The sequence below is a fragment of the Bison bison genome, unplaced genomic scaffold (genome assembly GCF_000754665.1).
Source record: "Bison bison bison isolate TAMUID 2011002044 unplaced genomic scaffold, Bison_UMD1.0 scf7180017860456, whole genome shotgun sequence".
NCBI classification, from domain to species: domain Eukaryota; kingdom Metazoa; phylum Chordata; class Mammalia; order Artiodactyla; family Bovidae; genus Bison; species Bison bison.
In genome coordinates this window covers 2,095,543-2,111,749 of record NW_011491028.1, presented here as the reverse complement: position 1 = coordinate 2,111,749, position 16,207 = coordinate 2,095,543, and the positions used below count along the sequence as shown (strand labels likewise).

The window sequence follows — 16,207 nt, the reverse complement described above, 5'->3', positions numbered from 1 at the left end:
ATTGCTGCTGCTGCTGCTGCTAAGTCGCTTCAGTCGTGTCCGACTCTGTGTGACCCCCGAGATGGCAGCCCACCAGGCTCCCCCGTCCCTGGGATTCTCCAGGCAAGAACACTGGAGTGGGTTGCCATTTCCTTCTCCAATGCATGAAGGTGAAAAATGAAAGTGAAGTCGCTCAGTCGTGTCCGACTCTGAGCGACCCCATGGACTGCAGCCTACCAGGCTCTAGGTCCATCCTTTATTTCTGACTAAGCATTCAGAAACCCATCAAGGAAGAAGAGATGTAAGAATGGGATCAGAATTTGCTCTTAATTTTATATATTTGTTAAGTGCAGGCTCTACTTCCTTATATCATTTGAAGTTTGTATGTTTAATCAGGCTTATAAAGGACTGTGAAGTTTTAAAAATGAGTGGTGTTATCAAAATTAACAAAACCAAACAGAAATCAGTACCAGTTATAACAGGGCAGAAAGATCTCAATTTGGCTGTATGTTATATGCTTTCTGTATCAAAAGCAAATAAACAAAAATTTTTGAGAACCTTCTGTTATAGTTACTTTGGCAAAATCACATGAAATAAGTTGAGATTCTAAAAAGAACATATCACAAAATAATGTTCAATTATGGTAAACAATGTTTGATAATAATGGGATGATGACAAGAGCATAAAAAACTATAAAACCTGGAGTTGTTCTAAACAGCAAGGGTGATCTGATTGATGGGACGAACTAATGAAAACCAAAACAAACACTAGAACATAACTAGAAGAATTACTAGGCGTTTTAAACAGCTCCGCAGGCCCATGTACAACAAAACTCATCCTCTCTGATGGGTCACCCATACACCCTATTTCTATATGCCTCCCACTTTGAAAACAGTGACAGTAAAATAATGTTAACAATTTGTTGTTCAGTCGTTCAGTTGTGTCCAACTCTTTGTGACCCCATGGACCACAGCATGGCAGGCTTTCCTGTCCTTCATCATCTCATCTAATCATTCCCAAATCTCACAAAAAGCCTCTGGAATACACACAATTATATTACTCTCATTTCACTTGATGGAGAAACTGAGCCTTAGAAGGTTAAACAATTGCCCCAAAGTCACACATCCAGAAGGGAAGTAGAACTAGGATTTGAACGTGAGTATCCTGGTACCCTGCAAGGTAGACCTGGGGTGCCCTCTAAGCAATGGAATCCTGGGAGGCTATCACATGCTAGTGTGGCTTCTCAATGGAGTAAAAGTTAAGTAAGAAGGAAGAAAGAGGCGAACGTGTCTTTATGTCTTAGAATAATAAAATGGTTGAGCAGAAAGAAATGTTTGAGAATGTTCTTTCTAATCATTTTAAAGAGGAGGAATGATACCAATGCCCTCATAAAGAGGAAATGCATCTTTCCACCTTGCTCTAAAGCACATTTCAGTTCAGATTCAGCAAGAGCTTATTAGCATATGAATCCTTGGACTTTGGCAAAAATAGCCAGTGGTTATTGGGCACTTAAATACTCCTGGGTGGTGGCTATTCCAAAGGTCTTCAGTTTTAGTTCATACAAAAAGGAAAACACAGCATTATTTTTAAGAAATTAAACAAAGTACAGAGAAATTAAACAGTAAATAAACAGGGAGTTCACAGAGTCTTTGAATGCAGATGGTGTGTAGAACTCTTAAATTTTTACAGTCAGGCTGGAACAAAAGGAAGTCAGGCTAACCAAGGACTTAGTTCTCATACTTATGCCAAGATTTAAAAACATGGCTTATTTCAATATGCTCTCTCTCAAAGCACATCATAGCTAAACCCCCTTGGAAACATTAAATCAGGTTAACCACTCAAAACAGGCCAGCACTGGAGGAGAGTCAGATGCATATTAATTTATTCTTTATTTCATAGGTTTATTTAATGCCTTTCCTTTTAAGAGCTCATGATGTACAGAGTATGGCCACAATAAATAATGTGAAATATACAAATCTCTCTGCTTTCATTTGGAGAACTATTTTATACTTGTAAATGAAGTCCTATCAAGTGGTCTGGAAAATCTAGAAATAACATTATAAACATTAAATCCATCACTTTACCAGTACTGAGAGTACCTCTTCTTTGTTTCTGTGATTTTCTTAAAAGCAAAGTGATTTCCAACTCTAGTCTAAGAAGTTAAATTTGAAGAGAAGTTACTCCTGCTGACTGAAGAGCAAAAATAATTATTTCTTTCTGAATTTCTGTAAATCATGGAAATCTTCCCATAAATCTCTTATGCTTCCAGCAAATTCCAATTTCCATGACCACTGCCATCCTCCTTTGACTGGACGCTGATAAGATTTTCCTAAACCAGTAAGTCATAGTTCTGCTCCAAACCCTATCATTTGGTTTTTCCTCTTTCCTGTCTAATTATCTTGTCACTTAATACTTGATTAAAATCCATGTAATAAAGAATGGTTCAACTTTTTATTCAATTTCTTTATAAGAAAATACACTACTCAGATATAACTTTGAGCTTTATCTTTGGAAATACAGTCTAATAATGCTGAAGGAAATCAGGGATGCTTCTTACAGTTTTCCTCTTCACCAATAAGTTAATTTTTCAACATTATTTTCAATTCAGAATTGTCAGAGGTTCTAGAAAGAAGGTAGGAGAAACAGGGATAAACCCTGTTAGCCTTGGTCTGTGAGAGACCACAATCAGCAGAACACCCAGAGTGACCTAACATGTAACATGAGTGTGAAATACGCCTAAGCTGTTGACACTTGGGGACTGTTACTGTAGCATAACTTAGTCTATCTTAACTAATATAAGGTAATCGGTGTTACTGATCTTAACTAATATAAGGTGATTAGTAATTTTCAATAGATTTCAAAAGTATGAAGTCAAAAATGTTCAAAAAAAGGGATTTCCCGAAAATAATTTTCAAAACATGAAACCTGAAGAAAATTTAGTTGTTTCTTAATGTACACTGTGCTTTGGCTGACATAAGCCAAAAAGCAACCTGAAATAGCCCAAGTTGTATGTGTGTGTACACACATGTACACATGGATGAAATGTGTGTGTCTTCTCTCTTTTCCAGTGACTACTCTGCCTTTCCTATCTGCTTTGTTCTTCTAATCTTGGAAACTGAGTGACTGCTTTTTGAATTATATCAGCAAAGCTCTTCTTCCAACTTCAATTTTTATGCAATTCTATCACTGTAGCTCAGCAAAAGGTATTTCTCACAAGTCCCCTGGCTTATTTAGCTTGTGTGTGTGCATAAATATACACATAAGTATTCTACTCACTCAAAGTAAAAAGTCTGCAACTCTTTTTAACAGAAATCCAAGCAATTCTCTTAAACTAATTTTAAAGATGACACTATAACTAGACATTACCTGTGTCTGTATCACTTCACTGCCGAGAACTCCTGTTTTGTAATTGTGATTCTGCAAACTTTCTCTTTTCTGCTGCACTGAAAGTGATGTGAAATATTGCTATTATTGTTATTAAAGCAGGTCCACATTATTAAGCAGCTAAAGGTTTCTGCTAGATATATTCTAATTATCTAACTGAATCCTCACAACAGCCTTATGACACTACCTCATTATATAGCTTTATATCAGTATTTCATTGGAGAAGGCATAAAGCACACAAAGATTGTGTAACTTGTTCAGGATAATACTGAATGGAAAAGATAGAATCAGGATTTGAACCCAGGAAGACTGATTCTGAAGTTTTAGTTTCAACTTAGATAGCTTCAAGTTCTGATTTTCTGTCTTCAGTTTTCAGAATGTGTCCTGCCTATAGCACAGTTTTGCCAGATAGCTCAACAGCAGCACCATGAATAAAAATAAAATTAGTGGGTACACATACTTAAATTCATATTGAAGATTTATTTCCTTTATAGTATACAATCTTTGATAGTATTGATTTTCTAAAAAAACAAAATCTTGAAAAAAAATACGGATTTTTCTGCTTAAAAAAAAAAAAAATCAGAACAGGTGCAACAGTAGCCCTTCATTCCTGCACAGAAAGAACTGGTGATAGCTGAACAGCTGCCCGTCTGAGACCAGAAACATCTCCTACCGTGCTGGCCTCAACCAGCATAGGTATGTGTATTCACTTCCCCTTTAGTACAGTGTGAAACACCAGGAAAGATAAGGTAGGACTGTGATCAAGAGGCACCGTACCAATGCCTGCATATCGCTTTACATTTGTGCTTTGAAAATATGACATCATCACACTGGGACTACTGTCCAAATCCTTTGATAATATCTGTTGGTCTACACTAGAATGTTAAAAAAAAAAAAAAAATTAAGACAAAAAAAGGCAGGCAGGTTGCCCAGATGCAATTTCTGACAAAAATATCAGCTGTTCCAGAAAAACACTTCAGGAACTGATTATGAAAAGAATAGGTGTTTTTTTTTTTTTTTCCTTCTCATTTTGCTTCTGAGACAACTCTCACCTTACTTCCTTTTGCAGTACAAAGCTAGCATCATTGTCAAGTTCATTGTCAGTTCACAGGCAGCAGTTAGTAGAGGTACTTGAAAGCTTTTCATTGAAAAAGAAATTTTAAAGTGATAGAAAGGTTTCCATGGTTCAACGTTTCATAAGAAGCTGATATTTCTGCCTTTTGAAGTTCCTTGGCCACATCCATATTACCGTCCCCACTGGGCTGGACCTTTTTAAAGGGGCACAACTAAACCTCAAATTGGTTCCCAGTCCCAGTGGCTCAGCGGTAAAGAATCTGTCTGCAGTGCAGGAGACACAGGAGATGCAGGTTCTGTCCCTGGATCAGGAAGGCCCCCTGGAGCAGGGCACGGCATTCTTTGCCTACAAAATGGCCTTAATATTCCATCATAGCTTTTACCTAAGAACTCAGCAACTGAACTAAAATAGTCTTTGATATCTGACACACAGTGATTATTCAATAAATAGCAACTATTGTTATTATCAAACAATAATAATTCAGGGTCAACAGTGAGCTAATTTTCTCAGATATTGTTCCTTTATTGCTTTTTCAGATAGTGTAGTATGTTCTGAGTATTTTTAGAATTAATAGAAACAATCTCATTGAAATGAATTAAAGAACATTATCCTCAATTAGAAAAAAAAATCAATACCAAACCAATTCAGGGAAGGGCAAATGATATTCAATGTTTAAATGAGAACATTTCTGAGGTGAGGAATGTAACAGAATATTTATAAGAATAAGTGAATTATAGTATTACATTAACAAAAATTATCCTTTCTAATGAGGAGCACTCAGGCTAAATTTCTACATTACTCAGCAGAGAAAATTACTTTCCACAGAGAAAGACTGAAAGTAATGTTAGATTTTCAAACATACCAACTATGTTTGGTAGTAATATTTGTCTCCTTTTTTTAAAAAATACAAACTTTGAAGGCGGAACTCCATAGTACATTATTTGGGCTGAAAATGTTTATGATGTGATCTCATAAATACTTCAATAAGAAAAAGAAAATTCTAACAGTATTTTTCCTGAATGTGAATTCTGTTAATTTACTAACAACTTATAAGAATTTATATACTGTGATTAGCTTATCCTAATACAACTGAAAGTCCTTCCTCTTCTATAGGAAATAAGGGAACACTTTTAATTGAGTGGAGTTTAATTAGTTGATATCAAGGAAACTATGTTTATCACATCAAATCTGGCTTCCTCATTTACAACATGAAAGGGTTGACCAAGATCACTTCCTGGGCCTCTCTCATCTCTAACATCTTACTTATAACCACTCTATGACTTTCCTAGTACAGAGGTTATTATAATTTGGAGATGCTGATTTGATCCCTGGTTCATCAGTTTCCAGGTAATAACACTGTAATAGGTGTAGTCCAGGACAATTAGTTCTGTGTCAGACAGATGTGCCAGAAAATTAAAGAATGAATATTCAGTTCTATAATGGGCCAGTGAACTTTGCTAAGAGCAAATCCACTTCACAGCCACAGTTCTCCCTTAGCACATAAATGTATGCTGCCGTCAGAAAAGAAATAGAGAAAGACATCTGCAATAAAAGAAGTAGCTAGTTCACTAAGACCAGCTGGGATCATTGCTACCTGCTGGAATCAGCTGGGTGGGAGAGGTGGAGGAGGGGGAAGAAGCAACTCTAAGATACTGTAAATTCTTGAAGAGGCTAGCAACTCAGTAATATTTTTAAAATAATATAAAAACAACCTGGGGATAGCATTTTCCCCAAGTAAGAACACCTAAACATACAATGCAATTAAAACTATGCTTCTCCAGTTTTTAATAAAACAAAGCCCATTTAGACATGAAAAAAATCAATCTCATAATAGAAACCATTCTTTTAAATTAAATAAATTTTAGCTTAGAAAATCTACCTACATTGGTCTTTTGGGTATCATCATAGATCCTCCATGAACCAACAGTGGTCATGAGCACTTGAAGCCACTTTGTTTCTAACATTTTATAAACATATATATTGGTTTATATATTTTTATAAACCAATATTAACATGCATAAATACATCATTACTTTCAGACGAAAAATGATGAACTCTAATTTCACTGTAGAGGATTTAGGCAATACAAAATAAATTTAGGACATGTACAGAAGTGTCACCCACTGCTATTTATAACATAGATAACTAATGAGGACCTCTGTGTAGCACAGAGAACTCTACTCAGTGCTCTGTGGTGACCTAATGGGGAAGGAGACCCAAAAAGGAGGGAATGCATGCATATGTATAGCTGATTCACTTGCTGTACAGCAGAAACTAACAACAATATTGTAAAGCAACTATACTCCAATCAATATTAAATAAAAAAAATGACCTGATGCAGAAGTCCATAGTCATATAAAAGAATGATGGTTGGTGAGGCAGTGAGGTGGAGCTCACCTGGGGTTCATACGGCAGCAGTCCTGCTCCCCAGGGGGCACCCACTCAGCACACTGAGTATAAACTCTGAATCTCTCAGAGATTACCACCTTGGACCTCATTGCTTCCTTCCCTTCCAGTGCTCCCGTGGCTGTCATGCAGGAATCAAAATCTCCCACACTTCCTTCCTACTCAAGTCAACTTTATTGCAAGAAGCTTCATGCCTAGACCAGCATCTCCTGCTGTCTCTTTCATGGTGCTCTGTGGAATGTTGATATGTAAAAAGTAAAAATTATATGCCTCGAAAATGCTCTGGGTCAAGTTTGGGAAATTCTGAAAGAAAATTCAGAAGATCTTATTAGGTTTCAAAATGTCAGCATCCTTCAAAGCAAGGCTACGGAATGACTATTTCTCAAAAATTTTACTTGGAAAATAGTTTTAGAAATTCTAATTTGTTCTGTTTCGGCACCCATCTTCAAATTCAGATCTGAAACATGTAATGCTGGGAAATAGATTATACATTCGGGATGGAAAGAAATCATTTCCTTTCAATACTTTTCCACTTAAAAACAAATTAATGTAATCTTATGCCTGAAGGTGTTGCCTTAAGGTTATCGATAAAGCCCATTCTTGATTTATTGATAAATATTTAGCAATTGGCAGATGAGCCACCTTTGATTAATCAAAATTTTGATAAGATAGAAAATTAATTAGTCTCAGTCATTTAAATTCAGCCTTTTTGATTTACACACTATAATTACAAGTATATTATTTTTTTGTCTGATTTCGGATATATTTATCATTGAGTTTGGCATGCACAGTTTAATTGCTCTCCTTGAACATCAAATAAAAGCAACTCAAAGATGAATGAGTGGGGGCAATACTCCCTTTTCTGCAATTTCAGAATAATGGATTAAGTAACTAAACAGAGAAGAATACATTTTAGACTACTGCACACAATTGTCTGGGCTGCTTCTGAACAACAGATTTACTATTTTTAAAATATTAAAGCCACTCTCCCACTAACTATCTCTTTTTTGCGGATCAGTAGTAACATGCCCTGAGGTGACTGATTATTGCCAAGCAGTGATGATAGCTGTTTGCAAATTCAGCAGGGGAGTCACATTTGAGAAGTCAAGGTCTATACGCGCAACTTAAACTATTATGGAACAAATCCAATGACCCTTGAAATCAGTTAAGCAGAATGAAAGTAGGGTGTCACTCTCCAAAATTCTTTTAGCTGGTGAACCCCAACCCAACAAAACATTAAACAGCTACCCTGTCCTTTTAATAACTACTTTGTTCTTACAAATAGCTTCGTTTCTAGAGCTGGGAATGATAATTAGGATTTCAGAGTTTGGTATAGCCAGCCAGCATTAGCATCGTGGTTTTGTATGTTAGGGATTAATAACAGTAGCCACAATGATGACAGAAAACGATAATAGTTCTAATTACTGATATTCATCTTAGGATGGTGAGCAGCTGTTAAAACATCTCTTTAGAAGTGAAAGTTCACCCACATATCTTTTTCACCAAATAGGGGAAGCTTTAATGCTAATTAGGAAGGAAGATTAACAAATCAAGTGTCAGTCAGAGCACACTGGGATTGTTCTTTATTAACTTTTTTTTTTCCTCTTCACCTTAAGCTTTCTGGCCCTTAAGCGTTTTAGCAGCTGACATTGAAAGCAATGACAGAAGCCCCAGGAGCCTCCTGGTTTCCACTTAAAACAACCCTTTCTAATTCAATATGGGAAGTATCTCATCTGCTTGCATTTGAAGAATGTGATCTGTTTCCTTACAGGTGTCACTAACTGGAATGCCTAGAAAGTCAAGGCCTACTAGTGATTATTCTAAGGCATATGATATAATGCCAAGAAAGTCTTTCAGAGAATTGACGTTTAGTCCATCACTTCCAAAATCAGTTACAAATACCTTCAGCAAATAACGACACCTTGACAAGCAAGTTCATCATTTCCTTCATGAAATCAAGTTAGAACTGGTGTTTCCCAAATTATCTGGAGCACATTAACCACTAGGATATTAGGGACGGAATGGGTTGTGACTCTGGTTTTCAGCCTAAAGTCAGTATCAGAACCTCCAGGTCAGAGGATATAAAATCAGAGTCAAGTTTAAATGGGCAGAATGTTTCCAGGTCCCTGGAGAGTGGGGAGCAGAGAGTGATCCTTCAAGATCACTGACTCTACTTCCATCAGATAAGGATGGTACTCTGCCGATGCTGGTCACAATCCAGGAGAGTTTGATAACTGTCAACATCTCTTAAATCAAGGTTTGTCCAAATTTTTTCTGTAAAGTTCCAGCTAGAGAATATTCCAGGTTTTCAGGTCTTGTCTGTTTGTAACTACTCAGCTGTTACTGCAGGGTCAAAGCAATCATAGACAGTAAGTAAAGAAAGGAGTGTGGCTGGCTTTCAATAAAAGTTACTTTTGAATTTCATATATATTTCATTTGGCATGAAGTGCTATTATTCTGATTTTTTTCAACCATTTAAAAATTCAAAAAACATTCTTAGCTCACATATAAAAATCGGTAGCAGGCTGTTTGCTTATCCCTGCCTTCAATAAAAATGCCAAAATTTTAAGACAATGTCTTCTCAAATGACAACATACGCCACATGATGAAAGGACACGGACAGGATCAAGTGTCACCTTCTCTTTCAGTCCTAGCAGGATCCTGCCTGTCTCAAATGTCACTCGCAGCATGGCATCCATAGGAGGAGGAGGCATTCCACTGTGTTCTGTTTCCATAACTAAACAAAGTGGGAATCTATGAAAAGTGAAGGCACACATGTCTGTGTGCATGTGGGTAAGCACATAGATGTGTGGTCTCTGATGCCAATCTGTAACTCGAACTGCAAAGTTGCAGTATTATGGAAAATCCGGGCTTTGAGGCTCCTCCCCAGATATGTCTCAGTTGTTCTGAGGTGTATTAAAATCTGTATTTTAAGCAATCTCCCCAAGTGAGTCACATGATCTAATCTTTTTAGGAAACTAATATCAGAATCAAGGTCTAGCACAAACTGAAAGTTTATGGGGCTTTAGGGTCCAATTTAGGGTCCAATCTTCTTTCAGGCTACAAGTGAAGTGAAGTTGCTCAGTCGTGTCCGACTCTTTGCGACCCCATGGACTGTAGCCTACCAGGTTCCACCATCCATGAGATTTTCCAGGCAAGAATACTGGAGTGGGTTGTTATTTCCTTCTCCAGGAGATCTTCCCAACCCAGGAATTGAACCCAGGTCTCCTGCATTGTAGGCAGACGCTTTACCATCTGAGCCACCAGGGAAGTAAAAAAACTGATTTTCTAAAGTGATATCAACATACATACCTATCTTAATACTATATACTAAGGAAGGATGTAGACCATGAGATACTGAAGCAAGGAAAGCTTCTAGAGCTACTTAGAAGTGGTAAGAAAAAAATAAAAATTCTAAGAAATGTTCAAGGGAAATAGGGCACAAGCAATCAGTCTACGGTGAACTGATATGACCACAAGTAGGCAAGTCAGAAAAATCACCCTTTCTTTGCAGGTACTTTTCAAACACTGACAGTTCCAAACCATTGAGAAATTCGGTAGCACACAGGACAAGTGAACCCCTAGAAACCCATAGTAATCAGGGATAAGGAGGTTCTGTTTGAACGAAGGGGTTGGGCAGGCCACATGTCTATGACAGCTTTGCTCTAAACAGTGGCGACAGCTGTGAACCAAAGGGCAGCCTTTCTTGGATAAACTTCAACATCTCTTGGAACAAATAGCTATAGCGAACAGAAGCACCATCTTTGAATACAAAAGATGAAGCTGGCTGCATCAGTTCTGCTATGGGTCAACCATCTAAAAAGGCTATTATCTCCTTCATCACCTTTTCTATTCCCAAACTTATATTCCCTTGAGTTTAATGTTTGCTATTTTTCTTCATGTTCCTGACTGGTCCCTCTCCTTATAGATTCTCTGGCTCAGCTTTCAGCTTAGATTTGTTCTTAATGCCAGCATCACCCTATAATTCTGATTGCTCCAGACCTCTGACCAGAGTCAATTCCTCCCCTAAACCTATAACATTGTAAAGAACTTATATTTTAGTTTTCTCACAGAGATGTAGTAACTTTTTTGATGCCTATTATATCATGTTATTTAATTATTATTAGAAAATAATGTTGATGAAATCAATAATACATTACAGTAATAACTAACAATATAGCTTCACTTTATGCCATGAGTTGTGCTAAGTGCTTTACAGGGATATTACATTTAATATTAAAATGCAGTGGTTTCCAGTATGACATGTAAGGAGCTTGGAAGTCATCATCATTTTCACAAGAAAAAAAGCTGAACAAATTGAAGATTGGTAATTTTTCTTAGATCCATCAGAAAACAGGTCACAGGACAACTGCAGCCCTGAACACTGGTGATGGGGATAAAGAGATTCACAGCAAAAGCCCAGAGGGAGAAGCCCCCAACTGAAGTCAGTACAGGTAAGAACGCTTCAACCTGTCAGTGATGCATCACTAGAGGCTCACTGAAGACTAGCTGGAGAACTGAAAACTCCTTGGAGACCCAGTCTTAGGGGGCCTCCCCACATTTTCAGGAGGACTACCCTCTACCACGTTCTAACCCTGAATGTAAGATAAAAATTCACAGTGCCTCCCCCTGGGAAAGAGGAAAGCCTTATTTTGAAATATACTCAGAGCTCTCTCTTTTCTATTTAACAAGACCTACCCTTGGGAAAACTATTTTAGCAGAGCCAAAGGAGGTTTTACCGTACAGAATACATTCCTCCCCTCCACACCTTGCCATCTGTGAGGGTTAATTTTATGTCAGCTTAATTGGACCACAGGGTGCCTAGATATTTGGCTAAACATCATTTGTGAACATATCTGTGAGAGTGTTTCTGGATGAAATTAGCATTTGAACTAGTGGATGGGCATCATCCAACCCATTGAGAGCTTGAAGAGAACTAAAAGACAGAGGAAAAAGGAATTCGGCCCTTCTTGCCTGATTGCCTAAGCCAGAACATCAATCTCCTACCGTTAGTATGCCTGAATCTTAGGTTTTCAGATTCAGATCGAAACCTACACTATTTATTGATTCCCCTGATTCTCAGGCCTTTACATATTCAGACTGAATTATACTAGCAAATTCTCTGGGTGTCCAGCTTACAGATGACAGAGTTTTAAGATGTCTATGCCTCCAAAATTATATGGGCCAATTCCATATAATCTCTCTCTCTCCCCGCCATATATATACATACACACATACATGCACACACACACACACACACACACACACACACACACACAATCTCCTACTTGTTCTGCTTTTCTGGAGAACCTTAATACTCCACTGCATCAATACAATAGCTCCTGTATAATAATGAGAGATTATAGCTGGAAGATGGCAAATCTCAGAATCTATTTAAGAATGAGTTTCTACAAAGACCCAAAGACAAGAGGAGGATATAAAAACAATAGAGGAAATTATAGCCTTTAACACCACCACTACAGCAAACAGTAAACAAAATCCAACTCTTAGCCAGATAAACACAACATTTCTCACGAAATGTCTATCTACTTGATTCTTGTTACCCAATACATCATGTCTTACTCTCAACAGAAAAGCCGAAAGGCATGCTAAAAGCCAGAAACACAATTTGAAAAGACAAAGTAAGCCTCAGGTCCAAACTCAGATATGGCAGGAATTCTGAAATTATCAGACAGGAAATTTAAAATAACAGTGAATGATATGCTAAGGGTTCTTATAGAAAAAGTGGGCAACATACTAGTGCAGATGGATAATGTAAGCAGAAAGGTAGAAACTCTGTGGAAGAATCACAAGGAAATGCTAGAAAATAAAAACCTTGTACCTGAAATGAAGAATGCTTCTGATGGGCACATCAGTAGACTGGACATGACCAAGACAAAAATCAGTGTGTTTGAAAAACATGTGAATAGAAACTTCCAAAACGGAAATACAAAGAGAAAGAAATGGATGGAAAAACAGAACAGAATATCCAAAATCTGAGGGACAATTATAAAAGGGGTTGGTTATTCTGTTATATTACATGTGTGTAATGGCAAGATCCCCTGGAGAAGAAAATGGCAACCCACTCCAATATTCTTGCCTGGGAAATCCCATCGACAGAGGAGCCTCATGGGCTATAGTCCATGGGATCACAAGAGAGTCAGACATGACTTAGCAACTAAACAGTAACAACACACGCATGTCAGGTAACCATCTCTATTCTTTAGATGAGAAGCTAAGTAAAAAGACAGAACAGATACGTACACTGTAAAACTGTGGATTGGGGGGTTGCCATAATCAAGTACTGAACTTCAATTGCAGGAAATTGGAAAGATGATTTCTAGAGGTCTTTATCCCCTAGCTATTAAGTAATAATTTACAATAGCTCAGCTCTCTGCCTAACGACATTATACTGGAATGTTTATGAGAGTGTTCCCCTTCCTTTGGAAGGGGATATCCTTCCAAAAGTTTGGCTTTTGTTATATCTCCCTGGATGAATAAGGGAAACCAGAGAGCTGACAGAAGAACAATGTCTTATTCCTTTTCCAGATCTTGTAAGCCCGTGATGCTCCACAGCTGCTCTCTACAGTCGACCTTCATTCTGGGTCCCTGGGAATCTTCTGTCTACCTTCCCTGTATCCTCAGGTTGTTGTTGTTACTTAGTTGCGAAGTTGTGTCCGACTCTTTTGTGACCCCCATGGACTGTAGTCCGCCAGGCTCCTCTGTCCATGGGACTTCCCAGGCAAGAATACTAGAATGGATAACCATTTCCTTCTCCAGGGGATCTTCCTGACCCGGAGACTGAATGCACGTCTCCTGCAGTGGCAGGCAGATTATTTACCACTGAGCGACGGGACAAGCCTGTATCATCAGATAATACTTATAAATTCTTATATTTCAGAACACATGCCTCTGATCCTTGACACATCTGCAGTCTGGATGAATGTGAGAGCATCCAAACAGAAAACAGAACAGTTTTGTTGCATTCACTGCATCACTCACATAGCACATATTTACTGAAAACCAACTTAGACTATTCATTCAGAAAATACTTATTGGTTATGCAGTAAATGTCAGGCAAATCCTTGCTCAGCTGGAAATGGGATATAAGCTGAGACACATCCTATCCTTAAGGCGTTTAGAGATAATTGTAGAAAAAAAGACAAGTTCCAGGCAAGATAGGAGCAAGCATATGATTCTGAAGCACAAACTATGAGAGAATTAAGGAAACAACAAACAAAATGATGAAGCTGCCTTAGGGCAAGACTCTAAAAAAGAAAGACTTGATCTTAAAGAATATCTTTGGAAGACAACAGAGGAGTCAGGGATAGCTCAGCTGCTCTCATGCTCATCATAATGAACGATTCTTGGAAACGTAAAGTAATTTGCACAAGTCATACAAAGCAAAGAGAAATGACAGAATGGTGTGGCACTGCAAGTCTATTTACAAAATAAAGCATGCTACTTTTATTAAAATAATAATTTTCCATTGTAAGTAAAATAAATAAATAAATGGTAACTCTTCCCAGAGAGCTAAGAGAAGCTCACTGACAACATCTCATAGTAATTAAGAGAAGACAGAGGCCATGAGACACACAGGATTTTTCCATACAGATGCAGTCTCACTACAGCCTTGGCTGGCCACAGTTCCTTCCTTATTGATATTGACTGACTTTTGATGAACACTCATGCCTGAAATACTGTCTGCCCATGTTCAGAGCCTTATCTACTAGGAAGCAGCCTTGTAGCTACTGGCCTAAGAAAGTGCATGACTCCTTCTCTGCAGGGGAATGGTAGGTTGCCTTGTAACGGATTTCCAGGAGGACCTATAGCCAGAGGCCTTTGGGAGACCTGGAAATTAACACCCACTTTGCTTCCTGCCTAAGCTGTTTGATAGCTCTCTCCAAGCCACACAAGCTTTGTATTTTGTGACAAAAACTGAAAGTTGAACTGGTTTTCTTATCTTCAGCTTCTTACTGTAAGTGCAAGTGGGTGGCTTCTATTCATCAATTGTTTATGTCTCAGATGCCAAATGTGTACAAGCCCCTAAACTAGTTTTTAGTAGCTACAAAGATGCCTCGATTAAAACAGAAAAAGTTTAAAATATCAGGTCATACTTTCTTTTAATTGGAGCAATTCGTAGAATTCAGACCAAGGTTTATGACTCTGCTCTCTGAAAGGAATTCAAGGTTTATCATGATCTGCTCCAATACTACCAACTAGCATTCTGTAAATAGGATCTCATGCTTATGTTAAAGATGAGCCACTTATTCATAGTTCACACAAATTTACTATTTGTTTACAAACCCCTAAAGGGGAGAAAACCACAAGTACCAAGCACACTTATATATTATTACGTGACAACAATTTCAAGTGCTCTCTAGACACAGTGTCTGATGAACTACGGACAGACGTTCCTGACATTGTACAGGAGACAGGGATCAAGATCATCCCCAAGAAAAAGGCAAAATGGCTGTCTGAGGAGATGTTACAAATAGCTGTGAAAGGAAGAGAAACGAAAAGCAAAGGAGAAAAAGAAAGATATAAGCATCTGAATGCAGAGTTCCAAAGAATAGCAAGGAGAGATAAGAAAGCCTTCCTCAGCAATCAATGCAAAGAAATAGAGGAAAACAACAGAATGGTAAAAACTAGAGATCTCTTCAGGAAATTAGAGATACCAAGATCTCTTCATGCAAAGATGGGCTCAATAAAGGACGGAAATGGTAGGGACCTAACAGAAGCAGAAGATATTAAGAAGAGGTGGCAAGAATACACAGAACTGTACAAAAAAGATCTTCACGACCCAGATAATCACAATGGTGTGATCATTCACCTAGAGCCAGACATCTTGGAATGTAAAGTCAAGTGGGCCTTAGGAAGCATCACCACTCTAGTAGTGGGGGTGATGGAATTCCAGTTGAGCTATTTCAGACCCTAAAAGATGATGCTGTGAAAGTGCTGCACTCAAGATGCAACAAATTTGGAAAACTCAGCAGTAGCCACAGGACTGGAAAAGGTCAGTTTTCATTCCAATCCCAAAGAAATGCAATGCCAAAGAATGCTCAAACTACTGCACAATTGCACTCATCTTACACGCTAGTAAAGTAATGCTCAAAATTCTCCAAGCCAGGCTTCAGCAATATGTGAACCGTGAACTTCCAGATGTTCAAGCTGATGTTAGAAAAGGCAGAGGAACCAGAGATCAAATTGCCAACATCTGCTGGATCATGGAAAAAGCAAGAGAGTTCCAGAAAAACATCTATTTCTGCTTTATTGACTATGCCAAAGCCTTTGACTGTGTGGATCACGATAAACTGTGGAAAATTCTGAATGAGAAGGGAATACCAGACCACCTGACCTGCC

At 38.0% G+C, this 16,207-nt stretch overlaps 1 protein-coding gene across 3 annotated transcripts in view; it reads right to left on the bottom strand.

Annotated features, from left to right (window-relative positions):
• The window catches only part of PRKG1 (protein kinase, cGMP-dependent, type I), a 1,420,729-nt gene that overhangs the window by 365,696 nt on the left and 1,038,826 nt on the right, over window positions 1-16,207 (bottom strand). The window lies entirely within an intron of this gene.